This window comes from Nomascus leucogenys, chromosome 22a (genome assembly GCF_006542625.1).
Source record: "Nomascus leucogenys isolate Asia chromosome 22a, Asia_NLE_v1, whole genome shotgun sequence".
NCBI classification, from domain to species: domain Eukaryota; kingdom Metazoa; phylum Chordata; class Mammalia; order Primates; family Hylobatidae; genus Nomascus; species Nomascus leucogenys.
In genome coordinates this window covers 86,324,079-86,348,199 of record NC_044402.1, presented here as the reverse complement: position 1 = coordinate 86,348,199, position 24,121 = coordinate 86,324,079, and the positions used below count along the sequence as shown (strand labels likewise).

The 24,121-nt window shown below is 33.7% G+C and overlaps 1 long non-coding RNA gene across 3 annotated transcripts in view; it reads left to right on the top strand.

The window, feature by feature from the left end:
- The window catches only part of LOC115832335, a 208,306-nt gene that overhangs the window by 43,153 nt on the left and 141,032 nt on the right, over positions 1-24,121 (top strand). For all 3 annotated transcript variants that reach the window (XR_004027780.1, XR_004027782.1, XR_004027781.1), the window contains exon 6: positions 5,355-5,469. This is a non-coding gene — a long non-coding RNA (uncharacterized LOC115832335). The remainder of the gene's footprint in view (positions 1-5,354; positions 5,470-24,121) is intronic.

The following is a 24,121-nucleotide window of genomic DNA, read 5'->3' as shown; positions in this document are numbered from 1 at the left end:
ATATAAGTAAGAGTCTTAGTCATAATGGTAGAATATTGGCAACTACCATAGGTAAAATATAGGAATAAATTTTCAACTGTTTATCAATTAGAATACTGTAGAACAATGAAAGTGAATGAACTACCACTACAAACAACATTATGAATGTATCTCACAACATATGGTTGAATCAATAAAATCCAATCTTTATTTGTATGGTTCTCAGGATAAAATGTTTTTGAAAATCTAATATAATATATGGCATTAAAAAGAGAATAGTGGTTACCCTTCAGGTGCAATGAATAAAAGCGTGCATTAAAGGGACTTCTGGAGTGCAGTCAATGTTCTGCTTTTTGATCTAGGTGCTGTTTGCATGGGGGAATTTAAACTGTAAAAAGTCATCAAACCATACACATATGATTTCTCAACTTTTCTATATATTACACCTCAAAAAATTCAAAAAGGAATGAAAATTTGATTATAATTAAACTATGGAAATGTAAATGCAGTGAACTTATTGGAACACTTCTTTTTTATACATACTCGTAAACAAAAATAATTTTCTGTGTTTTTAATTATCATTTTGCAAAAAATCAAGTGAAGATTACTTTCTCTTCTCTTTGTTTTCCAGATTCTTAAGCATTTCAATTAAACATCATTGGGCAGGGGGTATATGGGCAAGGAGTATGTGAGGATACATTTGGCACAAAGAAAATCTTAATAAGTTATAAATATTCAATGTTTTAATTTAGACCACGTTTTACAACCATAATGCAATTAAGTTAGAAATTAAAAGTTCCAATGGGTCAAATGTAAGAGTACACAAAAATTTATAAAACTTATTCAAAACAAATAAAATAAACATTAAATTACTAACATTTAAGAAAATTAAATCAATGAAAAAAATGTGTACAAGAAAAAGAAGATCAATAATGTCTCAGACCTAAAAATCTAGAAATCAGCCTTTGGCTCCCCCTTTCTGTCACACCTATGTATCTAATCTAGCAACAATTTTGCTGGACCAGAGTTTCTCAAGCGCAACATCATTGAAATTTTGGGCTGGATAATTCTTTGTATTAGGAGTTGTCTTGTGCTTTGTAGGATGGCTAACATCATTCCTGGCATCTACCATCTAGATGCCAGTTGTACCACCTCCATCGCCAGTTGTGACAATCAGAAAGGTCTCTATATATTGCCAGATGTTCTCTAGGCACAAAATAAACCAATTTGAAATGACTGCATTAGACCCTACCTTTTTATTTTGAATCCTTCCATTTCTTTTCCATTCCACTTCTGACTCCGTGTTCAAAGTCAGTATCTTCTCTTGTATGGACTATTGAAGTAATTTCTCTTTGTTTTCAATCATGGCTCTTTATGATTCATTCTTCACACAGCAGCCATATAAATATATTTTGTCACTTTTCAATGGCTTCACTGGGGACTTAAAATAAATGTTAAACTTTTCACCTATGGCTACGAGGCCTGAATTACTTGGCATCTCTTCATCTTTCTGGACTTATGTTCTGCCTTTCTTACCCAATCTCATGACATTTTTGACATCTGGAATTTCTTCACTTTTTCTATGTTAACTTAGCTCATTTTCATCTTTGGCTCTTTTGCCAGGTGTCTGCCTGGAATGCTCTTCTGGAATGTTGCATCACTCACCTTTCAGTTCAAAATTAAACATTGTCTTCTCAAATAGTCTTTCTCTGATCACAAGCTCTAAATCAGTCACATTTTAAATTTCTTCAAACTCGAAGCATTTTAATTATCTGCATAGTAGTTATTATCAGATATTTTCTTTATTATTATTTGCTATCCTTCAAATAAAAAAAAAAACAGGTCAGACTCATGAAGATCAGAGAGATCTGACCAATAAGAAAGGTTACTAGAAATTCAATGGATGCAGGCAATCGCATGATCAAGGAAGAGCATGTCTAAAACAGTCTAAAACCATCAGCTTATCTCCTGTGTCTTCTTTCATTGGGGACATTGGATTGAGATTTAACACATGAGGTTTAAAGCAATGCATGTGAAGCATCATTTATACAAAAGTAACTGTATTAGTCATAAAACATACCCATTTTATACCCAATAATTACATGAGATATAATATTTTCCAGAATACTTTGCTCCATAATTCCATCAATTCCAAATTTATATTTTATAAGCAACTACAGCAGGTCCTGAGAAAAGCATCCCACAGATAAAGACTCTATTTCCTTCTGGTAAATACCATCAGAGGGTCTGATAACATGCTGTCAAGATGACTTGACCTGAACATTTTTCTTTTTCTGACTGCATGTATGTCCTCATGGGAATGGTGATAAGCTGTAGGCCAGCTACTAACCCTTTTCTTCCTACTCCAGATACACTCCCCATCTCCCAACACAAACCCACTTTTTCAGAGCAAGTACTTTCAAAGACGTCACTTCTGTATCTCCAGTACCTAAAACTACACCTAGCACTTAGTAGCTTATGAAGTTTATAAATAAATAAACAAATTAAAAAGTTATAAGAAAATCTAATGCTCATTGATGATGCAAGATAAAATTTCATTTAATTTTAATGTAATACTAGAATTATTCAGAAATAAAATAGCAATAAAGAGATCTTAACATGCCTCTATCAAAATTAAAAACACAAATTATTGTTATATAAGAATAAAATATGATTAGTAAGACTGTTCTAGCATAAACATGCTCTCTCACATATAGAAACAGACACGTGTGTCAAACCACTTGTGTGCTGGAGCCAGCTCATAGCTTGTAAGAGCCAACTGTTACATTAATTTTGTGTCAGTTGTTAAATACAGTTGTTACTATGAAAATTATATAAACATAAAATTAAATAATTTAAAAAATAAAAGTAATAAAAATGGAAAAGCCACTTTCTAATTAGTTTACTACATTGTACTATTATCTATGCCTTCAAGTTTATGTTTATTGTATCTTTGGGGTGGAATTACTAGATAATTGTGTATTACTGCTCATCTCTTTCTAACTCCACATTTAATTACATTACTTTGGGAATGTGAGATTGGCCACAGTAAGAGTATTTATGCCATAAATATTTTAAAAATGCTACAAATCAGGCTTTTTCATTTTGTGATGAGAGCCAGTTGTTAAACATTTACCAGCGCATCATTGTCCCAAACTGTAAAATAATATAAAGAGGAAAAAATAGAGCAGGTGAACAGAAAAATGGACCAAAAAATAAAAAGGTAGAAAAAAAAGAACTATAAAAGGTTAATGAAATAGAGATTGATAAACTATCTAATGTCAATTAACTTTTTTCTTAATAACAGAAACTGCTTTGTTTGGGACAATGATGGCACCAGCTGGATATGATTCTCAGGTTCCCTTGAAAGTAAGGATGGCCTTATGATAGTTCTTGTCCATCAGGCATAAGCAGAAACATTGGCCATTTGGGGAAAGCTTCACTTTTATCAGATAGGTTCTATATATATGTGTGTGTGTGTGTGTGTGTGTGTGTATGCATATATATGTGAGTGTGTGTATATATATATATAGAACCTATCTGTATTTTATATATATATATAAAACCTATCATTATATATACATATATATGTGTATATATATGTAAAATATCATTCTGCCTGAAGGGGAAACTTGATGCATAAAGCTATCTATCTCCTGATTTTTATGGAAAATAAATCAACCTCTAAATTCCTCACTTGTTTATTTCACTGTGCTGTGAGTTCTCTGTTATATGACATCACATTCAAATATCAAATACACACATATTAAGAAATAGATGGGTGGGGTGCGGTTACTCTCAGAGGCAGAGGAGGAAGAATTGCTTGAGTCCAGGAGTGCAAGAGCAGCCTGGGCAACACAGAAAGACCCTGTCTCTACAAAAAAAATTTAAAAATTAGCTGGGCATGGTGGTGCACACCTATAATTTCAGCTAATCTGGAGGCTGAGATGAGAGGACCCTTTGAGCCCAGGAGTTTCAGGCTGCAGTGAGCTATGATCACACCACTGTACTCCAGTCTGAGTGACGTAATGAGACCCTGTCTTTAAAAGAAAAGAAAAAAATAGATGAATAGATGAAGTGATATCAACTGAAATACATGAAGATCTGGAAAATAAAGAGAAAGAAAAAAATGCCTCTTTTTTTGGCAAAATAATAAAAACTCCAGAAAATATTCACTGTTTAGTATGTGTAAAAAAGAAGTATTCCAATAGCTTTCATGTTGTTTTAGGGAATATAAATCATCCAAAACTACTTAAAAATAGTAAGATGAAAAAATTTAAAACCCATAATTTTGGCTGGGCTCAGTGGCTCATGTGTATAATCCCAGGACTTTGGGTGGCTGAGGTGGGAGGATCACATGAGTCCAGGAGTTTGAGATCAACCTGGGCAACTTGGGCAACCGAGTGACATCCTGTCTCTAATGAATAAATAAATAAATAAATAAATGAAACTTACAATTTCACTTACAAGAGATAATCCTAGAGAAATATTTGCATAGGCATGTTTATCTATTATATATTTGTAGTGACAGAAATTACAATAGTAAGGGAAGGAAGAAAATTATTTATACATATAAAATAATATTTTGTTATAAAATATGGAATAATAATAATAATACCAACAACTCAAAAGCAACTTAAGATATTTAACATTCATCTCTTAGGTAATGTGCTAAAGGCTTTATGTGTATTATTGCCTTGAATTTTTATTAGAATCATGTGACTCAGACAATATTATCTGCAGTTCATATATTAGAAAATTGGACTTTTGAGGGGTTTACATAATTCTGCTCCAAGTGGCACAGCCAATATGTGGTAGAATTTGAATGCTGTGTTTATGATTAACAAGTCTATGCTATTGACTATTTTACAAAATTTTAGATAGATATAGAAATTGTGTGTGTATGTGTGTGTATACATATATATATATATATATATATATAGTGGAAATATGTGTATACATATATATGGTGGAAAAGTCATTTTATACTTTTTATAGTATGACCAAATAATATAAACTAACAGAGACAGAGGACAGTCATGGATGCCTAGAAAAACATATATATTTAAAAAATTAACTGTAGTTAATTTTTAATTAACTAACTATAACTATAATTAAAAATTAACTATGGTTATTCTTTGTAGGTGATTTTAATGGGGACTTTCACTTAGAGCAATATAGTGGTTGAAAATGTTAGAATTTGTACTTCTATTAATTTATATTTAGGAAAAACAATTAAAATCTTAAAATTCAGTGAAATGGCTTCATTAATATGGAGATTATGAAATAATAGACTTACAATACTTTAAGACTTTACTATACTCAATCAGTCATATTCTCCCAGTGTTCACATTATGGATGCTTTTGTGTAACAGATATACATTCATACTTTGAGGCGGCTGGCAAGATGGCGGAATAGGAACAGCTTTGGTCTGCAGCTCCCAGCAAGATCAACCCAGAAGGCGGGTGATTTCTGCATTTCCAACTGAGGTACCTACTTTGTTCTTGAAAGTTTGAAGCTTACATTGTCTAAAAAATTGGGATTCAAAGTGACCGTTGATCCTGACTCACATGTCAAAATAATTCAAGAGACTTCCTTAAGCCCTATCGTGCTTTAAAATCAACATGCCTGGGAATGTAAATTAGTGTAGTCATTAGAGAAAACATATGGAGATTCCTCAAACAATTAAAAATAAAATTACTGTATGATCTAACAATCCCATTACTGGCTATATATTCAAAGGATATGAAATCAGTATGTTAAATAGTTATCTGTACTCCCATGTTTATTGCAACATTATTAACAATAGTCAAGAAATGGAATCAACCTAAGTGTCCATCAACAGATAAATGAATAAAGAAAATGTGGTATACATATGCAATGAAATACTCTTCAGCCTTAAAAGAGGGGGAAATTCTGTCATTTGTGACAACACGAATAAATCTGGAGGACACTATGTTAAGTGAAATAAGTCATGCACAGAAAGATAAATATTGCATGATCTCACTTATATGTGCAATCTGAAAAAAGTCAAATTCAGAAGCAGAGAGTAGAATGACGGCTACCAGGGGTTGGGGGTAATGGAGGGATTGGGGAAATATTGGTCAAAGGATACCAAATTTTATCTAGACAGAAGGGACTAGTTCAAGAGCTCTGTTGTACAACATGGTGACTATAGTCAATAACAACGCATTCTATACTTGAAAACTGCTAAGAGATTTTAAGTGTTCTCACTACAAATATGATATGTAAGGTTGAAAAAAAAGATCACCATGGCAAAGACCATTTTTATTTTTGTTCAGTAAATACTTCATTTATTTATATTTGTTGGTTCTCATCTTCCCCATATAATTGAAGTATTATGCTTATTGGTGAAAATTAGAGAAAATATATTTTAAAATTTTAAAGAATATAATTTTTTTTTTGAGACGTAGTCTCCCTCTGTCCCCAGGCTGGAGTGCAGTGACGCGATCTCAGCTCACTGCAAGCTCCGCCTCCTGGGTTCATGCCATTCTCCTGCCTCAGCCTCCCGAGTAGCTGGGACTATCATTTTTAAAAACTATGATCTTCTTACTCAAAAGTAAAAATTATAGTATTCTACATTTTCTATTTCTAGAATATTTTAAATCTGGTTGCCATTGTATTGCACCCTGATTTTTTGTCAATTAAAATTATTTTGACATGCCATTAGTAATTTTTAATAAACTTAATTTTAGCATGTGCACAAATATTCTATTAAAGTAGTATAATATGACTGGAGTAATTTCTGTTATCTCAATTATTCCCCTTTTAAATAAGGCAAAAGTAATTTTTGTTTGTGTTTTTTTTTAGTGTGCATTTCTGATCATTTTCCTAGGCAAGTTTTGTTCCTCCAGACTTATTGAGGTATAACTGACAAACAAAAATTGTATATGTTTCAGGTGTACAACAGGATAATTTAGATGGATGTGTACACAATCAAGCTAATTAACATATTCATCACCTGACATAGTTACCTTTTGTGTGCATGTGTGTAGTGAAACACTTAAGATCTACTTTATTAGAAAATTTCAAGAATACAATACAATATTATTAACTATAGTCACCATGCTGTAATGCTTTAAAATACTCTTTATTTTATTTCTCTAGCTACTATATAATTTTTTTAAAATTTCTTTTTTAGAAAGTTCATTTTTAGTATATAAAAACACTACTTATATGTTGTTTTGTATCCTGCAACTTTACTGAACTTTTTTATTAGTTCTAACAGTTTTTTGTGGAGTCTTTAGGGCTTTTTATATATAAAATCATATCATCTGCAAACAGCTACAATTGCACTACCTTCTTTCTAATTGGGATGCCTTATACTTCTTTCTATTGACTAATTGCTCTGGCTAGGACTTCTAGTACTATGTTAAATAGAAGTGATGAGATTAAGCATCTTCATTTTGTTGTTGATCTTAGACATAGCTTTTAGTTTTTCAACATTAAATTTGATGTTAGCTCTTGGCTTGGACAAGTGTTTATTTTTTTTTAAGTTAAATTAGTTCTAAGATTATAGCTGCTCGAAACCTAAGAAAACAGCTATTTAACATAACGCTATTCAAAACCAGTAGTTACTTGAAAAAGGAAACACTTCGCTATTCTGACAGATTAAATTGTGCTTTATTATTTTATGTTGAATAACTTGTATTTTGATGCTAAGAATCACATATTTTCTCTGACTTTTTAGTGTTCTATACCTTACAGCTGAATTCAAATCATAGTAGCTTTGTATTAAAGTAAATGATGTCTATAACAATTGCTTTGATTTCCATAACCATAATAATTATCATCATGATCCTCATCAGAATAATTATCAAAAGTTTGAGAACTCAAGTCCTAAATGATAATATTCCATATTTTTAATGCTAAGCTAATGCGTCACATTCCCTACAGAATATTTTGTTAATAGATTTGCTCAGGATCAGTGTGAAATCTCCTTTTCTAAGAAAGTTACAGGTGGAAAAGTTGAAGAATGTATCCCTCTTCTCTAGCATACGTGATTGTTATTAAGCACTTTTGTTATAGCCTCTAATACTTCTATTATTCAGGGCTCTCCAGAGAAACAAACTAAGGATGTGTGCATGTATACTTGTTTATTATAAGGAGTTGGCTCACAAGATTATGGAGACTCACAAGTCCTAAGATCTGCAGGGAGAGTCAGCAAGGTGGAGTCTCAGAATTGCTGATGGTGTGATTCTAGCCTAAAGACCTGCAGCCTCAAGACCCAGGAATTGCCAATGTTGCAGTTCAATTTTGAAGGCAGGAAAAAGCTGAAATCTCAGTTTAAAGGCAGTCAGGCAGAAGAAATTCTCTGTTACTTAGAGATCAGCTTTTTCTCACTATTCAGGCCTTCAATTGATTGGATGAGGCCCACTTACCTTGGGGAGGGCAATGTACTTTACTCAGTATGCCAATTTAAATGTTAATGTTATCCAAAAACATACTCACAAAAATACCCAGAATAATGTTTGAACAAATATCTAGGTACTTCATGGCCAATCCAGTTTACTTATAAAATTACCCATTACAATATTCATATCTATTGAGTAATCACTCTATGAGAGGCAATTTTCTCAGGACTTTATTTATAGTAAACTATTGAATACTAATAACAAGCCTATGAATTCTTACTATTTTTTTCTCATGTATTTTCAAAGTAAAGATCAGGTAACTTGACCAAGAGCAAAAAGCTGAAAAAGGTAGTGTTAGGATTTCAATTCCAGTTTTCACAAAGTTTGCATTCTTTATTACAATCCAACACTGCTTCTCCAGATTGGGCAATTTTAGTTACAAAAGGGATTTGTCAAAACTGTAATATTTATTTCTGAATACTTCCCAGAGTGAAAAAATGTACTAACATTATGTTTGGACAATAGGTATAAATTGGGACGATAAGTTGGAGGTAGACTCACCACAAATAAATTTTTGGTAAAAGAGCTATTCCATAGATGTATAAGATTGCATGCCTTCTACTACTCCTTGTAATAAGAGTAAGAATTTTAAAATAAACATCCTCACATTTGACTCAGTATGCAGAGGTGACATGGCTAACTGAAAAATATGAATTCAAGGCAGCCTGATTAGTTACAGAAGGACCCGTAGGGCCAAACAAACTCATAAACATTCTCAAGGGCCACAACTAAAGCAGAGAGCGGGCACTTTGTAGAAAACATTAGAAGGAGACCCTGAATTGAAAATCAACTGATAAAGATTCAGTGGTTAAGATGTACTTGCAGCATTGAATATACAAAGGCTAAGAACTTAATAGTAAAGACTTTGAAACAATGAAGTTAAATTCTAGTATTTGGGGTATAAAGAAATAAAGGAATGTTGGATCCTCAAAATAGAATCTGTAATAGTGAAAGAGGTATGAAATCGAAACTAGCCCAGAAAATATACCCATCCCTTGGAAAGTCTCCTAGATTTGTAGTAGTCCCTTGGCATCTGTGGGGAATTCATTTCAGAACCTCGCACAGATATCCAAGTCCACGGATGCTCAAGTTCCTCATATAAAATATTTTAGTGTTTGCATATATCCTGTGCACATCCTCCTGTATACTTTAAACTATCTCTAGATTACTTATAATACCTAATCCAATGTAAATGCTATGTAAATAGTTGTAATTTTTAGGGAATAATGACAAGGAAAAAAGTCTGTGTCTGGTCACTATAAACACAATTACATTTTTTTTTGTCTTTTTTTGCGACAGAGTCTGGCTCTGTCACCCAGGCTGGAGTGCAGTGGTGCCATCCTAGCTCACTGCAACCTCCGCCTCTCAGTTTAAGGATTCTGCTGCCCCAGCCTCCCAAGTAGCTGGGACTACAGGCATGCGCCACCACACCTGGCTAATTTTTTGAAGAGATGGGGTTTCACCATGTTGGCCAGGATGATCTTGTTCTCTTGACCTCATGATCTGCCCGCCTCAGCCTCCCAAAGTGCTGGGATTACAGGCGTGAGCCACCATGCCCAGCCTTTTTTTTTTTTTTTTTTGAGACAGAGTCTTGTCCCGTTGCCCAGGCTGGAGTGCAATGGCGTGATCTTTGCTCATTGCAACGTCTGCCTTCTGGTTCAAATGATTCTCCTGCCTCAGCCTTCTGAGTATCTGGGATTACAGGCATGCTACCACGCCCAGCTAATTTTTTGTATCTTTAGTAGAGACGGGGTTTCACCATGTTGGCCAGGCTGGTCTCAAACTCCTGACCTCATGATCCGCCCACCATGGCCTCCCAAAGTTTTGGGACTACAGGTGTGAGCCACCGCATCCAGCCAAAAAATTTTTAATATATGGTTGTTTGAATCCATGGATATAGAACCCATGTATTTGGAAACTACTGAAGTTTTCAGTTGCTTTGTAAGAAAATTTGGGATACTGCCATCAGAAACACAGTCTATATCTCTTATAATTTTGTTTATTCATTTTAGAAGTACTATATTAATTATATATTGTTGCAAATTACTCCAATATTTAGCAACTTAAAACTGCAAACATTTATTATCTTAGAAATCCTGTAGATCATAAATTTGAGAGCAGCTTAGATGGCTGGTATTGGCTCAAGGTCTCGTAACTGTGTAGTCAAGCTGTGAGCTGGGCCCGAATTCTCCTCTAAAGGCTTGGCTAGGGCAGAATTTGCTTCCAAAGTCACTTGCAAGATTTTTGGCAGACATCAGTTTCGTGTGGGCTGTTGGACTGACAATGTCAACTCACTGTTGCTGTTGGCTCCATGGACCTTTCTGTAGGACACCTCACAACATGGTAGCTGGCTTCACCCAGAGCAAATGATCTAAGACAAATTGAGGAAGAGTGTGCCTCAGACATATGACCTAATCTCAGAAGTAATATTACTTCTGATGTATTTTTAAGAATGCTTTATTGAAATGATCTACAAAATTTGCAAATATTTAATGTATACATTTTGATGAGTTTGAACATATGTATATACCCCTGATATCATCCCCACAATCAAGGTACTAAACATACCCATTACTTCCAGAAATTTCTTTGTGTTCTGTTGTGTTTTCTTGTATGTGTCTCCGTGTGTGTGTATGTGTGTGTGTGTGATAAGAATACCTTAACACGAGACCTATCCCCTCAACATATTTTAAAGTGCACAATACTGTATTGTTAATTATAGTTACCATGCTGTACAACATATTTCTATACCTTATTTGTCTTGCATAACCGAAACTTTACATCCATTTAACAACAATTTCCCATTTCCTCCTCCCCCATCTGCTAACAACCAGTATTCTATTTTCTGCTTGTATGAATATGACTACTTTAGATACCTCATATACGTGGGATTATGCAGCATTTGCCCTTCTGTGACTGGCTTATTTAACTTAGCGTTATATCTTCTAGGTCCATTCATGTTGTCTCAAACAGTAGAATTTACTTTTTTAAGGCTGAATAATATTCCACTGTATGTTTACAACATTTTCTTTATTTATCTTTCAATGGATATTTGAATTGTTTCCATATCTTGGCTATTGTGAATGATGATGCAATTAACAAGGGGGTGCAGATATCTCTCCAAGATTCTGATTTCAATTATTTCACATATATACAATCAGAAGTAGAATTTCAAGATCATAAGGTAGTTCTATTTTCAATTTTTTTGGAAAATATCTATACCATTTTCTATGTTATCTAAACCAGTTTACATTACACGTAATAGTGTCTAATGAATTACAATTTCTTTACATCTTCACTAACACTTATCATTTTCATTGGAAATGAGTCACTGAATTCAGCCCACACACAAGACAAGGGGATTATATACAAGCCTGGATACCAACAGGTAGAGATGATTTGGGTTCATCTCAGAGGCTGCCTTCTACAGGGTCCCCTGTAACTCCCAATGATTCACACCCCTCTTACATTTGAGATATACTGCCTCATTTCCAAGGCCACTTAAAGTCTCATTTTACTATAGCATCAGCACAAACTCCAAAATCTTATTCTTTAAATGAGGTCCAGGTGTTGATAAGGCTTCTCAGGTGTAATGTCTTAAGTACAACTATTTGAACACAGTTTATCTTGACCTGTGAAATTGAAGATATAAACTGTTTCCCTGCCACACACCTGCCATACAATGGTGGGATAGACACAGGATAACCACTGTAGACACTCCTATTAAAAACCCTAAAACTAGGAAGCTCAAGTGAGTCACTGGTCCATAGAATTCCTGAAATTCAAGTGGACTACTGTTGAGAGTTTCTTAAATAGTCTCAAGGCCTGGGAATAAATCTCCATGGCTCTGAATTCTACCTTTTAGGCTCTTTTAAGTCATGATTACTTTTGTATGAAATGTGGCACATATTCACAGTTGAGCAGTCCTCTCAGCCTGCTTCGCATTTCCAATATTCATTGGAATTTGTTTCCATTCTAATTGTTAGAATCTCATTTCTTCCTAATCAATGTCCTAACTTTAATAAAAGAGAGCCTAACATGTTTAAGAGTTCATCGTGCTTGCGGTCAGCCACCCAAAAGATTAAACTTTGATTTTTAGAAATATTGGTCCTGTGGCTTCAGAAAGAGAGCTCTTTTTCTCCAGGTCATTCATAAAAGCTTTCATGTCTCTTATGTAAGGCCTTGAGCTAGGAATTTAAAGTAACAAGCTTATCGTTGTCTTTCCTTAAGCATTCCAGTGCAGTTAGATTCAACTAAACAAACAACCATATAATTCTCCTTATTTTAACTGTAATATTCTGTGAGGGCAAATGCATCATCACCCAGAGCCTTGCCTTTATAGAAGCATCTTAGCATGATAATTTGAGTAACTGTTTTGCCACTGCATGCTACGTACTGTCAGTGCTTTCTTTACCATTGGAAGCAAAGTCAATGTTTTTATATCAAATCATATTAGAGAGCTCATGTTCTATGGTTTGAATATGTCCTCTCCAAAATTAATGTGTTGCTAGTGAGATAGTATTGAGGTGGAACCTTTAAGAGGTAATTGAGCCATAAGAGCTTCTCCCTCACATATGTGATTAAAGCCTCTACTAAAGAAGCTTCACACAGTGTTCAGTCTCTTGCCCTTCCACTTTCCACATGAGGACACAGTGTCCCCCATCCAGAAAGTAAAGCCCTCACCAAATAACTGAACCTGTTAGTACCTTTATCTTGGACTTTTCGGGATCCAGAACTGTGAGAAAGCAATTCCTTTTCTTTATAAACTACCCAATTTATGATATTTTTTGTTACATTAGCACAAAGTGGACTAAGACATCATCTCATAAATCATAGAATCAATTTAGAGAACTCATCCTTAAGAGTCTTTTTCTGGAATCATTCCCAATGCTGAATTATGTGTCACTTAGGGTTCCATCAGAGAAGTGGAACCAATAGTAGATAATAGAGATTGCTACTTACACCATTATAATTCCCTAACCCAAAACTCCAAGGTCCACATGTCATTTTCCCCAAACAACATCATTTGTGGAAGAAACTTTATGTCCTTTTGTTAGGCTCAGGTAATCGATCCTGACTCTCCTCTCATATGGTCAGCCAATTAATAACATTTAGCTTGTAATGTCCCTTGATCAGGGATACTCGGATTCAGCTGACAAATTTCTAGAATTTTGAAATTTAGGGAGAGAAAGTTGGGTCTCTACCACCAAAGAGACCTCTAGTTAAATAAATTGGTCCATACTTTCCAGATCTCTGAATATTAAAAACAAGGTGTAGTGCAGTCATGCCATGTCGAAACCATTTTTTCTCTAAAAGTGTTTATTACTATATTTAATTTGTATAAACTAAAATGAGTTTCTCTAAAGTCTCAAAAAACCAAAGATATATTTCTACAAGGTGATCTCTTTCTGCCTATGTAGAGAAGTGGCTAGAAGCTTCTTCAAATTGAGAAAGACCAAAGGTCTTTATTGTGTTTGGTAAAGGAGAAGAAGAAATATTCCTGCTTCCCTGGTCTTAATATTATCAAAATCTCTCACAGTTTCTCAACAGCTTTTATGAAAACAAATTCAAAATATTGGAAGAAGTGACTGACACACCAGATGTAAAGATATTAATGCAAGGACACAGGAAATATTAAAAAGCAAGAAAATATGACACATCCTAAGGGATACAATAATTCTCCAGCAATAGATCCCAATCAAAAAGAAATTAACACATTCTGGGAAAAATAGTTTAAATTATTGATTCTAAAGAAGTTCAGGGAGATTCAAGAGAATTTTGAAAAACAATTCAAATAAATTGAAAAAACAATTCAGGATATAATAATAAATTAACTAAAAAGATAGATATCATAAAAAGAACCAAACAAAAATTCTGGAACTAAAGAATTTGTTGAATAAATGCAAATAAATACATTTAAAGGCTTCACCAATAGACTAGATCAAATAGAATTAAGAATCTCATAACTTGAAGACAGACAAATATAAAAGAATTTAAAAAATGAATAAAGCCTTCGTGATATATGGGACACCATAAAGCAACCAAATTTTTGTACTATTGCAGTTCCAAAGAGCAAAAAGAAAAGGAAAAGGTTAGAAAACCTATTTAACAAATAATAGATGGAAACTTCCTAAGTTGAGCCAAATATTTAGACATCAAGATACAGAAGGCTCTGAGATCACCAAGCAGATATAATGCAAAAAGGTCTTCTCCTTGGCACATTATAGTCAAACTGTCTAAAGTCTAAGGCAAAGGGAGAATTTTAAAAACTGAAACTGTATAATGTCTATAAAGAAACTTGCATTAGACTAATGGAAAATTACTTAGCAGAAATCTTACAGGCCAGTAGAGAATGGAATAATATATTCAAAGTGCTGAAATAAAATAAAAACCGGCCAGCCCGGGTTTTTGAAGGCATCAAAATTAGCCTTCATAAATAAAGAAGAAATAAATTCTTTCTCAGACATGCAAAAGCTGAGAGAATTCATCAACACTAGGTCAGTCCTGTGAGAAATACTCAAGAAACCCAGAACTGAAAGGACAGCAATATGATAATGAAACCACACAAAGGTATAAAACTCAATGGTAAAGCGTACACACAAAGGAGAAAGAGAGGATTCAAATGGTACTACAGAGAAAACTACCAAAGCACAATGACGAACAATGGCAGAAAAAGGAACGAAGAATACATGAAACAACCAAAAAACAATTAACAATATGACAGGAACAAAACCTGTTATATCAATAATATCAGTAATAACTTTGAATGTAAATGGATTAAATTCTCCATTTAAAAGATAGAGACTGAATGAATTAAAAAACATGATTCAAGTATGTGCTGCATACAATAAATGCACTTTACCCATAAAGATACTTATAGATTGAAAGTAAAAGGATGTAGGCCGGGCACAGTGGCTCACGCCTGTAATCCCAGCACTTTGGGAGGATGAGGCAGGTGGATCAGGAGGTCAGGAGATCAAGACCATCCTGGCTAACACGGTGAAACCCCGTCTCTACTAAAAAAAATGCAAAAAATTAGTCAGGCATGGTGGTAGGCGCCCGTAGTCCCAGCTACTTGGGAGGCTGAGGCAGGAGAATGGCATGAACCCAGGAGGCGGAAGTTGCAGTGAGCCGAGATCGCGTCACTGCACTACAATCTGGGCGACAAAGCGAGACTCCGTCTCAAAAAAAAAAAAAAAAAAGGAAGTAAAGGGATGTAAAAAGATATTCCACACAAGCGGAAACCACAAGTGAGCATAAGTAGGGAAGCTTATATCTGATAAAACATATTGAAGCCAAAAACAGTTAAAAAAAAAAAAAAAAAGACAAAGAAGGTTGTTATATAATGTTACAGGGATTAATCTAGCAAGAGGATATGAGAATTCTAAATATATTTGATGTATATGCATTCAACATGGAGCATGGAGATTCAAAAATCAAATATTACTAAATTTAAAGATAGAGAGATTCCAATACAATAATAATGGGGGATTTCAATACCCAACTCATAGCACTAGACAGATCACCTAGATAGAAAATCAACACAGAAACATTGGATTTAAACTGGACTTTAGACCAAGTGAACCTAACAGAAATGTATACAACATTATATTCAGCAGTTGCAGAATACACATTCTTCTTGTCAGCACATGGAACATTCTCAAGGATAAACCATATATTAGGCCACAAAACAAGTCTCAACAAATTGTTAGAAATCAAAATCATATCAAGTATCCTAAGTATTTTCTCAAACCACAATAAGATGAACTGGAAATAAATACCAAGAATAACTTACAAAAACTAATACATAGAAATTAAACAATATGTTCCTGAATGACCATTGGGTCAATGGAGAAATTAAGATAAAAATTTGAATAAAACAGTCGACACAAATGAGATTAAACCACAACAGATCAAAACCTGTAGAATACAGCAAAAGCAATACTAAAGTGGAAGTTTATAGCAACAAATAGTACAGCAAAAAAGTAGAAATATTTCAAATAAACAATTTTATGATGCCCCTAAAAGAACTAGAAGAGTGAGAATACATCAAACCTAAAATTATCAAAAGGAAAGAAACTGTAAAGATCAGAACAGACCTAAATGAAATATAGACTAGAAAACAATACAAAGCTTCAAGGAAATGAGAAGTTGGTTCTTTGAAAATATAAACAAAACTGATAAATTCCCTCCTAGACTAACAAAGAAAAAAAGAGAGAGCAGCCAAATAAACAAAATCAGAACTCGAAAAAGACGTTACAACTGATACCATGGAATTACAAAAGATTATCACAGACTAAATGCTAGGTATGAGGCTATGAATCAGAGGCTATATGCTATATGAAAAACTATATGCTAATGAACTGAAAATCCAGAGGCAATAATTTCTGGAAATGTACAACCTACCAAGATCGAATAAAAAAGAAATAGGAAACATAAACATACCAATAATAAGTAACAAGACTGAATCTGTAAAAAAAAGTCTCCCAACAAAGAAAAGTATAGGATCTGATGAATTCACTGCATAATCCTACAAAACATATAAGAAAGAACCATTAAAAATCTTCTGCAAACTATTCCAATAAAATTGAAGAGGAGGAAATACTTCCTAACTCATTCTACAAGTCTAGCATAACCTTAATAACAAAAGCAGATAAGCACGCAACAATGACAACAACAAAAACTACAGGTGACTATCCCTGATACACATAGATGCAAAAATTCTCAATGAAATACTAGCAATCTGAATTTAGCAGTGCATCAAAAAGACTATACACCATGATAAAGTGGCAGTTATCCCAGGGATGCAAGAATGGTTTACCATAGGCAAATCAATAAACATGATACATCCCATAAATAAAATAAGGTCAAACACCATATGATTATCTCAACAGACGCAGAAAAAAGTGATAAAATTTAACATCCCTTCATGATAAATACTCTCCACAAACTAGTCATAGTCAACATATTAAAGGCCGTATGTGACAAACCAAACAGCATTATACTGAATGGGGAGAAGTTGAAAGCTTTTCTTCTAAGAACTGGAACAAGACAAGGTGCCTACTTTCACCACTCTTATTCAACATAGTACTGGAAGTCCTATCCAGAATAATCATGCAAGAAAAAAAAATAAAAGACAACCAAATTGGAAAGAAGAAAGTCAAATTGTGCGCTTTTGTAGATGACATGATTTGAAATTTGGAAAAGGATCCCACCAAAATCTCTTAGAGCTGATAAGCAAATTTGGTAAAGTTTCAGAATATGAAATCAACATACAAAAATCAATAACATTTCTATGTATCAATAAAGAAATTAAGAAGGAATTCAATTTACAATAGCTACAGAAAAACACTTAGGAAATCATTTAACCAAGGGAGTAAAAGCTCACTACAAGAAAAACCACAAAACATTGATGAAAGAAATTGGAGAGGACACAAACAAATGAAAAAAAAATTCATGCTCATAGATCAGAAGAATTAATATCATTATAATAGCCATACTACCGAAAGCAATATATATATATATAGCTATATATATATATATAGAATGAAATCTCTACATAGTTTCAATGTTATTTTTCACAAAATAGAAAAACCATAAAATTCATATGAAACCAAAAAAGAGTCAGAATAGTCAAACTAATCATAAGCAAAGTGAACAAAGCTGGAAGCATCACACTACTTGACTTCAATATATATTACAAGGGTCTGGGCATGGTGGCCCATGCCTATAATCCTAGCACTTTGAGAAGCCAAAGTGGCAGGATTGCTTGAGCCCAGGAGCTCATGATCAAGCAATATGGTAGGAACTCTTCTTTACAAAAAAAATTAAAATAATTAGCCATTTGTGGTGGCATGCACATTTAGTCCCAGCTACTTGAGAAGCTGAAGTGGATCACTTGAGCTTGGGAGCTCCAGGATACAGTGAGCTGAGACTGTGCCACTGTACTCTAGCCTCTGTGACAGAGTGAGATCTTGTCTCAAACACACACAAGCACTCACACAAGCGCATGCATGTGCGCGTGCACACACGCACACACACACATATTTTATATATATATAACAAGGCTGTAGTAACCAGAACAGCATGGTATTGGTATGAAAATAGAAACACAGACCGAGGGAACAGAATAGAGTACCCAGGAATAAATCTACATAGTTATAGTTAATTGTTTTTCAGCAAGGCACCAAGAACGGGGAAAGCACATTCTCTCCAACAAGTGGCGCTGGAAACATTGGATATCCATATGCGGAGAATAAAACTGATGGTCTGGGCAACGATTTTATGGCTAAGACCTCAAAAGCACAGACAACTAAAACAAAAATTAACAAACAGGTCTATATTAAACTAAAAGGCTTCTACATATGTGTATACATATATGTATACACATGCATATACACATGTATACATATACATATATACACATGTACATATACGTATATGTATACATATATACATATGTACATATACTATATATATACACAAAAGAATACTACTCAACAATAGAAAGAATGAAATCATGTCATTTACAACAAAATGGATGCCAATTGGAGGTTATTATGTTAGGTGAAACAATCCAGGCACAAAAAAAATTCTGCATGTTCTCACTCACATTTGGGAGCTAAAAAACTTGGTCCCATGGGGATAGTGAATAGAATGATAGATACTGTAGGCTGGGAAGGGTGTGCAGATGGGAGGGAGAGATGAAGAGAGGTTGGTGAATGGGTATAAACTTACAGTAATCTGGAAGTAAGCTCTCATGTTCAATAGCAGAATGAATTGACTGTAGTTAGCAACAATGTATTGTTTACTTCAATGTAGCAAGAAGAACTTAAAATGTTACCAACACAGAATTGCTAAATGCTCAAGGTAATGGATACCTCAAATACCCTGACTTGATCATTACACATTATGTTCATATAAAACGTACTTGTATGTATCCTATAAATATGTAAGAATATTATGTACCAATAAAGGAAATAAGTGGTGCTGGAAAAACTTGATAACCACATATAGGAAAATGAGACTAGACTCCTACCCCTCACTACTTAAAAGTTAACTTGAAATGTATTCAAGAGTTACAATTAAGACCCAAAACTGTGAAAGTACTGGAAGAAAATATAGGGGTAATGCATCATGATGTAGGTCTGGATAAGGATTTTTGTTGGATAAGGCCTCAAAAGCACAAGTAACCATAGGAAAAACAGATAAATGAGATTATATCAAACTAAAAAGCTTATCCACAGCAAAGGAAACAATAAACGGAGTGGAAGTACAACCTACATAATGGCAGAAAATATTTTCGAACTATTCATCTGACAAGGAGTTAATATCTACAATATGTGAATAACTTACACAACTCAATAGCAAAAAAAACCCACAAATAATTTGATTAAAAATTGACAAAAGGTCTGTATAGACACTTTTTAAAAGAAGACATACAAATGGCAAACAGGTATATTTAAAAAATGCTCAACATCACTAATCAGGGAAATGCAAATCAAAACCACATTGAGATAGCATCACACCCTAATTGGAATGGCTATTATATAAAAGGCAAAAAATAATAAATACTGTTGGATATATGGAAAAAGGGTAACTCTTATACACTGTTTCTTGGAATACAAGTGAGTACAGCCACTTTCGAAAACAATATGATGGTTCCTCAAAAGTTAAAAATAGAACTATAATACAATTCAGCAATCCCACTACTGGGTGTATATCCAAAGGAAATGAAATCAATATGTCAAATAGATATCTGCACTTCTGTGTTTATTGCAGCATTATTCGCAATAACCAAGATATGGAATCAAACTAAGTATCCACTGATGGGTGAATGGAGAAAAGAAATGGTGTATTTTCACAACAGAATATCATTTGTCCATAAAAAAGAATAAAATTCTACCATTTGTAGTAACATGGATGAGCCTGAAGGACATTATGTCAAGTTAAATAAACCAGGAACAGAAAGACAAATATTGCATGTTCTCGCTCATATATGGAATCTTAAAAAGTTGATCCGATAGAAACAGAGAGAGAAATAATGGTTACCAGAGGCTGGGAAGGTTAGGGATGAAGGGAAGAAGTACAAAGGTGGTCAAAGTATACACAATTATAGAGTTCTAGTTAGATAGGGTAAGTTCCAGTGTTCCATTGCACAGTAGGTTGACCATAGTTAACAATACTATACTGTACATTTCAAAATAACGAACAAATGATTTTGAACCTTCTTACCACAAAAAATGACAAATGCCTGAAATAATAGATATGCTAATTACCCTAATTTATTACAAATTGTATTCAGATTTTAAAAATTACATTGTACCTCATAAACATGTACAATTATTATGTCTAATTAAAATAAATTTTAAAATCCTGCCAATCTTATAAAATTTGCATAGAAGTCTATCTCAGATAATGATATATAGAGATATCTGAAGCTGCCAAAACACTAGTGTTCAAAGTATGTACAATCAAACGTGGAGGTCTGCTTGTAGAAAGGTCTCTCAATCTGGTGTCCAGAAGAAAACCTATACGATCTACTCAGGAGAGTTGGTTCATACTTTTATTACACTCTCTAAAGCATTTGTGAGCCCAGAAATTATTAAAAACCACAGATTTAGTGAATTCTATCTTGGTGTTACAACTACAAATAGACAGTGTAAGTTTCTGGATGTTAATCAGATTACGTGAACACTGGAGTGGGTGCTAGAACAAATTAGAGAGTATTGAAAGTGGATTGGTTAACAACAAAGACTCTAAAGTGGTGTGATACAATTGATAAGGAACACAAAGGAGAGACAGGACTCACCGACATCTGGCCTAGTGCATACTTTTTGGGGGACAAGTGACGGTTTTCCAATTTATGTTGGAGTCTATTTCTGCCTTTCTCCCTAACATGTGAATATAATATAAAATTTACAGGAATCAGAAAAATGTTTTATTAGAATGAAGGGGAATTAGTATAGGTGTCTTAGAGGAGTTAGATGTTATCTACCTAGTAATATTAATGTCATAATGAGTGAAAAAAATTTAAACAGATGATGGATTGACTTGCGCTCCAATTTGGCCTTTGGTTACAGTTATGGGCAAAATTCACTCTCAAGCAGTGAAGGCATAGATGCAGGCCACTGAGCTGCATGATTAGATCTTGATATATAAGACAGGAGGTTGTCTTTTTGAAGATGACTCTGGAAACACTGAGCAAATACACTGATCTTTTATGTTTTTATTTCCATAAGATTGTAAACAAATATATGCAGTTATCATGATGACAGGAGGTGTTTTATTTTTTAATTATTTGTATATTTCCACCCCCAAATTAGAATCATGCATCTTTTTTTGACTAACAATGTTTTCCTCTCTGCTTGCTCCAATTTTGAATTCATTTTCAGAGAACTTGAAATTCATTTTTGAGATATCAATTAGTGTACATACTAGTTACATACTAGGACTAGCAAAAACATAGCTTGATTTTTTTCATATTTTATTGCATATGTTAGGCATTTAATACAATCTCAAATAGTACAACATATTTTAAAGTGAAATAGTCACAGATTTTTTTTTTCAAAGACATCCACCCATATATTTCTATACTATCTTTAATTACTGAGGTATAAGTAACATCCAAGAAAATCAACAAATTTTAATTGTAAATTTTATGAGCTCTGCCACTTTCCCATCATCTCAGAAATCCTTGTTGTTTTTTCTTTCCACCCCATCCCCTTATCTCATCCAAAGCAGTCAGTATTCTGACTTTTAGCAGCTTAGCTTAGTTTTGCTGGTTATAGAAATTCATGCAAATGCATTTATATAGTATGTGTTCTAATATTACTTAACATGATGTTTTTCAGATTTATCTAGGTTGTTACATGGATCAATGGTTTATTTTTATTTTCATAAATATTACATTATATGAGTATACTTCACATTTTTTTCCTTTGTTTTTGTTTGCCTGTTTTCTGAGACAGAGTCTCACTCTGTCATCCAGGCTGGAGGGCAGTGGTGCTGTCTCAGCTCACTGCAACCTCCGCCCCATCCCAGGTTCGAGCAATTCTCCTGCCTCAGCCCCTCGAGTAGCTGGGACTACAGGTGCATGCCACCTCGCTCAGCTAACTTTTGTATTTTCAGTAGAGTTGAGGTTTCGCCACGTTGTCCAGGCTAGTTTCGAACTCCTGACCTCAAGGGATCCGCCCACCATGCCACTCAAAGTGCTGGGATTACAGGCATGAGCCACTGCCCCTGGCTGTACTTCAAATGTTTTATCTGTTCATTTATTAATGGGCATTTGGGTTGTATTCAGAATCTTAAAAATCAATTTTACTGAGGTATAGTGTACATAAAAAGAGCAGATTTTAAGTATACAATTTGGTGAGTCTTGACAAATATATGCATATCTGGAACCACAATATAAATTAAGATAAAAATTACTTCTGTAATCGCTGGAAGCTTCTTCTGATACTTTACTTTCAATGCCTTGGCGTCCAGTAACAACTGATCTGATTTTTATCACCATAGCTTAGATTTCCTTATCTTGGAACTACATATATATTGAATCATAAAATATTTTTTCTCTTTTTGCAGCAATGTTAGCTTTGGCTTTTAAAAAATTTATCATATATACATTTATACATAAATTAATAATATATAAATTTATATATTTTGATTTTTCCATGTTGTTGCATGAATTAGTATTTTATACCATTTGCTACTTAAAATATAAGCATATGCCAAAAGTTTTGCATCCATTCACCTGTTGATGTATACTTGTGTTGTTTCCAGTTTTTAACCATTATGAATAAAACTGCTATGAATATTATTTTACAAATCTTTTTGTGAGCATATACATTCATTACTCTTGGGTAAATACATATTAGTGCTATTGTTCCATCATACCATAAATATATTTTAAACTATATAACAGTTTTCCAAAGTAGTTTTGTCAGTTTACATAATCACTTGAAATATAGAGAATTATAGTTTTTCTACCTTCTTGGCCACACTAGATACACTTTTATCTCCACCATTTTAGTGGGTATAAAGTGGTAAAAACTGGTTTTTATTTTTACTTCCTTGATAAATAATAATAATTAGTCATTGCTTAAAAAGTTTGACACATATTCTTTTAATTGATTTGCTTGTATTTTATACTCAAAATGACTGTATAATGCAGTTACTGAAAGTAGTGATGATTAGACACATTAAAAAAAAACTCAGATGATTGTATTATCAGCTCCAACTCTTTTGACTTCCCACTTTATAAGAAACTTCCAGCTTTTTCAAGGTATTTATTATAGTAATGCATTTCTTAATCATGTAACATGTAAAACTGTGCTGCTCTTTGTACAGATGCACATCATGATCACTAAAAAGTTTTTGAGTGTTGTGCCTGTAACTCCATTTAGCCATAATTCCTGTAAATTTATAGCGGGATTTTGCATAGCATGGCTATTTATATATGAACACATATGTCTCATTTTAGCAGAACTGGTTTTATCTTCTTATTATTGATGCATCTAAAGCATTTTTCTTTCTTTTTGCTTTCGTCAATTTTACTATGGTGACTTAGGTATTTTTGACATTTTTCTTCCAGTTTGGTGTTCCCAATGCTTACAGAATATATAGATCGAAGGCTTTTATTAGAATTAGAAGTTCTCAGTGATAAGCTCTTGTATTTGTTTTTCTACCTTCCCTCTTTCCCTCTTGT